The following is an 8,217-nucleotide window of genomic DNA, read 5'->3' on the forward strand; positions in this document are numbered from 1 at the left end:
CCACATGCAGGAACGTCCCGAATTGCGGCCTGCAATTACACACTTCCTCCAATCAACACTCTGAACTGCCCAGAAGACACCAATACATCCATTTGTAGGGAACTCTGCAGATTGTTCCATACATGGAGGTGCAAATAAAGTTTTTCCTAAGTCTGTAGCAACATATGGAAATTCCAACTCGTACTTCTATGGGTAAGTAAAGATATCCAGTAACGTGGGAGTTTTTGCAAAAGGGTGAATAAAATGCAGTATTTCGACCTAAGTGAAGTGTCAGAGGGCCATCCGACTCTCTGATAGAGCAAGCAGTTGTCATGTCTTTGGCATCATTAAAGTGAAGACTTATTTCATCAAATCAATTATCTAATTATTAGTGATTAAATTAATCATGTAAATATAATTAACTAGGAAGTCGGGCACCAAGGAAAATCTTCAGATTACAAAGTTATAACTTTCCTAATCTAACTCTTAAAATATTTTAATCTGATCAATTAGTCTTTAATTATTCTTTACCTCACGTTAGTCTCATTCCAAACGTCGTAAATTGTTGGTTATCTGCACGAACCCAGCCTTTACTATGAATCATCCATACATCAATGATTAACTAAATAATCACAGAAATAAATAAACAAACAGTAGATATGGTTACAAGGAAATGATAGGGGAGGTTCCCTAGTGGGCTAAGCCGATATGACGGCTTGGCGGACAAAGGGAAGTGGGTGTGGACTGAAAAGGGCGGGAAAGACAAAAATGAGTCACTACACAGTTGATAATTATATTAATTGAAATGCTAATCCTGGGCCTCCCGGGTGGTGCAGTGGTCTAAGGCACTGCATCGCAGTGCTAGCTGTGCCACCAGCGACTTTGGGTTCGAGCCCAGGCTCTGTCACAGCCGCCCGTGACAGGGAGGTCCATGGGGCGACGCACAATTGGCCCAGCGTCGTCCGGGTTAGGGAGGGCTTGGCCGGCAGGGATATCCTTGTCTCATTGCGCACTAGCGACTCCTGTGGCGGACCGGGCGCAGTGCACGCTGACCAGGTCGCCAGGTGTACGGTGTTTCCTCCGACACATTGGTGCGGCTGGCTTCCGGGTTGGATGTGCGTTGTGTCAAGAAGCAGTGCGGCTAGGTTGGGTTGTGTTTTCGGAGGACGCATGGCTCTCGACCTTCGCCTCTCCCGAGTCCGTATGGGAGTTTCAGCGATGAGACAAGACTGTAACTACTACCAATTGGATACCACGAAATTGGGGAGAAAAAAGGGGTAAAAAAAAGACGAACTGCTAATCCTTTGCACATGAACGCTCACTCATTCGGGAATAATTGCAATCAATATATATTTACGCTTAGTGTTTCGTCGTGATCTCTGTTGGAATCGTCAGTCTTTGTTGGAAAGTTCATCCAAGCGTCTCTCTGCTTCCCTGGAGTCTTTCGTGGTTAGAATGGATACTTCAGAGTACCATTCAGAAATGTTCTTATATCTCCAGACATCAGTCAGGAAATTAAAGCTTGGTCGCAAATGGGTCTTCCAAATGGACAAATGACCCCAAACATATTTCCAAAGTTGTGCAAAATGGCTTAAGGACAACGAAGTCAAGGTATTGGAGTGGCCATCCCAAAGCCCTGACCTCAATCCTATGGAAAATTTGTGGGCAGAACTGAAAAAGCGTGTGTGAGCAAGGAGGCCTACAAACCTGACTCAGTTACACTAGCTCTGTCAGGAGGAATGAGCAAAAATTCACCCAACTTATTGTGGGAAGCTTGTGGAAGGCTACCCAAAACATGTGACCCAAGTTAAACAATATAAAGGCAATGCTACCAAATACTAATTGAGTGTATGTAAACGTCTGACCCACTGGGAATGTGATGAATGAAAGAAATAAAAGCTTAAATAAATCATTCTCTCTACTATTATTATTCTGACATTTCACATTCTGAAAATAAATTGGTGATCCTAACTGACCCAAGACAGGGAATTTTTACTAGGATTAAATGTCAGGAATTGTGAAACTGAGTTTAAATGTATTTGGCTCAGGTGTAAGGTGTATGTAAACTTCCGACTTCAACTGTAGATCAGGTATTCCTAAACTGGGGTATATAGTGGGGCAAAAAAGTATTTAGTCAGCCACCAATTGTGCAAGTTCTCCCACTTAAAAAGATGAGAGAGGCCTGTAATTTTCATCATAGGTACACGTCAACTATGACAGACCTAGTGAATGACCTGCAGAGAGCTGGGACCAAAGTAACAAAGCCTACCATCAGTAACACACTACGCCGCCAGGGACTCAAATCCTGCAGTGCCAGAAGTGTCCCCCTGCTTAAGCCAGTACATGTCCAGGCCCGCCTGAAGTTTGCTAGAGAGCATTTGGATGATCCAGAAGAGGATTGGGAGAATGTCATATGGTCAGATGAAACCAAAATATAACTTTTTGGTAAAAACTCAACTCGTCGTGTTTCGAGGACAAAGAATGCTGAGTTGCATCCAAAGAACACCATACCTACTGTGAAGCATGGGGGTGGAAACATCATGCTTTGGGGCTGTTTTTCTGCAAAGGGACCAGGACGACTGATCCGTGTAAAGGAAAGAATGAATGGGGCCATGTATTGTGAGATTTTGAGTGAAAACCTCCTTCCATCAGCAAGGGCATTGAAGATGAAACGTGGCTGGGTCTTTCAGCATGACAATGATCCCAAACACACCGCCCGGGCAACGAAGGAGTGGCTTCGTAAGAAGCATTTCTAGGTCCTGGAGTGGCCTAGCCAGTCTCCAGATCTCAACCCCATAGAAAATCTTTGGAGGGAGTTGAAAGTCCGTGTTGCCCAGCGACAGCCCCAAAACATCACTGCTCTAGAGGAGATCTGCATGGAGGAATGGGCCAAAATACTAGCAACAGTGTGTGAAAACCTTGTGAAGACTTACAGAAAACGTTTCACCTGTGTCATTGCCAACAAAGGGTATATAACAAAGTATTGAGAAACTTTTGTTATTGACCAAATACTTATTTTCCACCATAATTTGCAAATAAATTCATTAAAAATCCTACAATGTGATTTTCTGGATTTTATTTTTCTCATTTTGTCTGTCATAGCTGAAGTGTACCTATGATTTAAAATTACAGGCCTCTCTCATCCTTTTAAGTGGGAGAACTTGCACAATTGGTGGCTGACTACATCCTCTTCTGCAAACCACTGGAAACCAGGACAACATGAGAGGATATTTTTAAAGTACTGGACAGCTTTGTGACATCAAATGGACTTTGGGGGTCAAGATGTGTTGGTATCTGTACTGATGGTGCAAAAGCCATGACAGGGAGACATAGTGGAGTGGTAACGCGCATGCAAGCAGTTGCTCCCGATGCCACTTGGGTACACTGCAGCATCCACCGAGTGGTTCTTGCTGCCAAGGGAATGCCTGACGGCTTGAAAGATGTTTTGGACACTACAGTGAAAAATTGTTAACTTCGTTAAAGCTAGGCCCCTGAACTCTTGTGTATTTTCTTCATTATGCAATGACATGGGCAGCGACCATATAATGCTTTTACAACATACAAAAGTGTGCTGGTTATCAAGGGGCAAAGTATTGACATGTTTTTCTAAATTGAGAGATGAGCTTAAAGTTTTTTTTACTGACAATCATTTTCACTTGTCTGACTTATAGCACGATGACGAGTTTCTCACACGACTGGTCTATCTGGGGGATGTTTTTTCTCACCCGAATGATCTGATTCTAAGATTACAGGGACTCTCCGCAACTATATTCAGTGTGCGGGACAAAATTGAGGCTATGATTAAGAAGTTGGAGCTCTTCTGTCTGCATTAACAAGGACAACACACAGGTCTTTCCATCATTGTATGATTAATTTTGTGTGCAAATGAACTCAAGCTTACGGACAGTGTCAAATGTGATATAGCGAAGTGCCTGAGTGAGCTGGGTGCGCAATTACGCAGGTACTTTACCGAAATGGACGACACAAACAGCTGGATTCATTGTTCCTTTCATGCCCTGCCCCAGTCCACTTACTGTTATCTGAACAAGAGAGCCTCATCGAAATTGCAACAAGCGGTTCTGTGAAAATTGAATTTAATCAGAAGCCACTGCCAGATTTCTGGATAGGGCTGCGCTCAGAGTTTCTTGCCTTGGCAAATTACGTCGTTAAGACACTGATGCCCTTTGCAACCTGTCACGAGAATTTTTTCCCAATGTTCTAACCAAACTATTTTATAGCTTTGACCAATTCACCCAAGGTTGTAAATCCCAGGTTCAAAATAAGAATTAGGCAAAGTCTCAGATATTGCAAAAGTTAAGTTCTTTATTCAGAGAGTACTCTCTGATTTTTACAACCTCGGGTGAATTGGTCAAAGCTATAAAATTGTTCAGTTAGAACATTGGGAAGAAATTCTCGTGACAACATGGTCCTTCGAGCCGGATCTCAATACCTGTTTCTGTCGTCCCACGGGAGCCCCGAAAACGTTGCTCGGGCGGATCAGAGATCTGTAAGATAAAGACCTGACCTCTGAAATTGAGGGTCCATTTCAGGCCGGTGGCAAACTGGTACCCGACAGAAACGGTGACGAGATCCAACCAAAATTGAATTCTCAGCTGCAAGGATAAGGTCAGTAATCTTTATTCACAGATTTGGGGGATAATACCTATATGATTGCATTAAATGATAAAAGTTTCAATGAGGTAAATTGCACACACATAGGAGGTAGAGATACATACAGAAATCATTTTCTAAAGCACGCACATAGATTGTGAAATTTAAGTATAAGGATTTTAATGTAATCTAGGTGTTAAACGCTGAAATGTCCGAAGGGTGTTTACATCTGGTGACCTGTGTTTAGAATTTTGTGTAGAAAAAAGTTTTAAAGGTAACGAAGTATTCTGTGCAAATTGAAGATAGGAATTGGGTGTAGAGCCAACAATGAAGTAGGATCCGTAATGACTCTAGGTATCTGTGGCCACTACCGAACTATCTAATGGTGAAACCTAACAACGTAAAAATTGGTTAAAACACATTAGAAAAAGTTAGAATAGAAGGCGAAATATTATAATAAAATTATAAGAAAGTAAGAACACACACAGATAGTCAAAAGTGAGATTAAATATAATATCAGTAAGAGCACACACATAGATAGTTGAGATTAAATATAATAACAGTAAGAGCACACACATAGATAGTCAAAAGTAGGGAAACCTATAATAGAGCGTGTGAGATATGGGATATTAACCGAGTCAAAAAGTCATAAGAAACAACGTCAAAATAGGCAGACCATCCGTTTAGAGTTGTATACGTGTGAGACCTAATATTCGATCAAAAGTCACCTCTATAGATAAGTTTCAATAAAGTAGGTCAGAGACATAATTATATGAATATAGATCGCCTGTCGAAATACGTTCTAGAGGGAATAGAAGAGATCAACGAAAGGTGCACAAAATGGATCTGACTATTCCGCATGGAGGAGAAAGCTAGAATTATTGCTTGTGTGTGAGAAAATTATTAACAGTCAAGAGAAATTGTTTAATACGTAGAAGTGTGGGACTTAATAAATTATCAAAAATCATAGGAGTAGTCATTCCGGTTTTCTTAGTGGGTAACAACAAGAAGGGTTAATTAACAATGGGGAGTAAATCCTCAAAGGAGGTTCCGGAATTAACCGGAGATGAGAGATATATGGAGTCTAAGGATAAAAGGAACATTTATTTTGGCCCAAAATGGAGAAAGAAGTACAAATTTGATGGACGTCTAGATGTAGAAAAGCTAGGAAGCTAAATTGGAGTGAGATACATAAGACGTGTGTAGATAATCAAGGGAAACAGCAGGTCGGGGGTTGGATACAGCCAGGGTGTGGCTGTCCGAAGCCCGTACAAAAGTTAAGAGAGGAAAGGAAAAGAGAAGAAAGAATAGAAAAGAAAGAACAGAAAGGAGCAGATTATCTAATAGTAACTCTCGGGGTAATTGAAGACAAGCATAAAGGAGGCTTTAAGGGGAAGAAACCTAAGAGAGAAGGGGAGAAAAATGGACAGGATCAGACGAAAGAAAATGTTTTAATTGTGACAAAACAGGACATCTGGCCCGAGAGTGTAGAGCTCCTCTAAAGGAACAAAGAGAGAGAGAGAGAGAGGAAGTTTCAAGAAGGATAACAGCAGGGGAAAAATTATGTGCGTGTGAGATTGAGGTCAGGGGTTTGTGATGGCAACTCCAATACCTTGACTTTGTTGTCCTTAAGCCAGTTTGCCACTACTTTGGAAGTATGCTTGGGGTCATTGTCCATTTGGAAGACCCATTGGCGACCAAGCTTTAACTTCCTGACTGATGTCTTTAGATGTTGCCTCAATATATCCACATAATTTTCTTTCCTCATGATGTCATCTATTTTGTGAAGTGCACCAGGCCCTCCTGCAGCAAAGCACCCCCACAACATGATGCTGCCACCCCCGTGCTTCACGGTTGGTATGGTGTTCTTCGGCTTGCAAGCCTCCCCCTTTTTCCTCCAAATATAACGATGGTCATTATGGACAAACAATTGTATTTTTGTTTCATCAGACCAGAGGACATTTCTCCAAAAAGTACGCTCTTTGTCCCCATGTGCAGTTGCAAACCGTAGTCTGGCTTTTTTATTGCGGTTTTGGAGCAGTGGCTTCTTCCTTGCTGAGTGGCCTTTCAGGTTATTTCGATATAGGACTCGTTTTACTGTGGATATAGATACTTTTGTACCTGTTTCCTCCAGCATCTTCACAAGATCCTTTACTGTTGTACTGGGATTGATTATCACTTTTCGCACCAAAGTACGTTCATCTCTAGGAGACAGAATGCATCTCCTTCCTGAGCGGTATGACGGCTGCGTGGTCCCATGGTGTTTGTACTTGCATACTATTGTTTGTACAGATGAACGTGGTACCTTCAGGCGTTTGGAAATTGTTCCCAAGGATGAACCAGACTTGTGGAGGTCTACAATTTCTTTTCTGAGGTCTTGGTGGACTTCTTTTGATTTTCCCATGATGTCAAGCAAAGACACACTGAGTTTGAAGGTAGACCTTGAAATACATCCACAGGTACACCTCCAATTGACTCAAATGATGTCAATTAGCCTATCAGAAGCTTCTAAAGCCATGACATAATTTTCTGGAATTTTCCAAGCTGTTTAAAAGCACAGTCAATTTAGTGTATGTAAACTTCTGAACCATTGGAATTGTGATACAGTGAATTATAAGTGAAATAATCTGTCTGTAAAAAATTGTTGGAAAAATTACTTGTCATGCACAAAGTAGATGTCCTAACTGACTTGCCAAAACTATAGTTTGTTAACAAGGAATTTGTGGAGTGGTTGAAAACCAAGTTTTAATGACTCCAACTGTATGAATGGTAACTGTGGGGACAATGTCATTAATGCACTTATGGCTGATGTGGTTAACTCCTCAAAGTCATCGGATGAGTCCCAGAACATATTCCAGTCTGTTCTAGCGAAACAGTCCTGTAGCTTACCATCCACAGGAAGTACCAGTGACCCGTATTGAGCGTGTCACTGGTACTTCCTGTTTAGGTTTTTGCTTGTAAGCAGGAATCAGGAGAATAGAGTTATGGTCAGATTTGCCAAACGGAGGACGAGGGAGATCTTTGGATGCATGCCTGTGTATGGAGTTAGTGATCTAGAGTGTTTTCACCTCCTAGTTGCACAGGTGACATGCTGGTAGAAATGTTAGACGGATTTCAGTTTTCCTGCATAAAAAAAAATTATTCACTGGCCACTAGGAGCGCCACCTCTGGATGAGTATTTCCTTCTTTGCTTATGGCCCTATACAGCTCATTGAGTCCGGTCTTAGTGACAGCATGGTAAATAGTATGGTCTACAGCTAATCATGAGGTATTCTAACTCAGGCGAACAGAACCTGAGACTTCATTAATATTAAAGATTGCGCACCAGCTGTTGTTAACGAGACACCATCCCCCTTGAGTTTACCCGACGCTGCCGTTCTGTCCTGCTGATGCACAGAAACCAGCCAGATGTATATTTTCCTTGGTCAGCCAAGTTTCCAAGAAACATAGGATATTAGTTCTTCAGGTCCCGTTGATAGGAGAGTCTTGAACAGAGCTCATCCAGTTTGTTCTGCAGTGATTGTACATTCAATTTGTCATTCAGGTAAAAAAGGTCACTTTCTGACCAGTTCTTCCATGGGTAAACATGTATGGAAAGTTTTATTTAAATCAACTGGGATGCAGTCA

Source organism: Salmo salar, chromosome 08 (assembly GCF_965601325.2).
Source record: "Salmo salar chromosome 08, fSalSal1, whole genome shotgun sequence".
In the NCBI taxonomy this organism is placed as follows: Eukaryota; Metazoa; Chordata; class Actinopteri; order Salmoniformes; family Salmonidae; genus Salmo; species Salmo salar.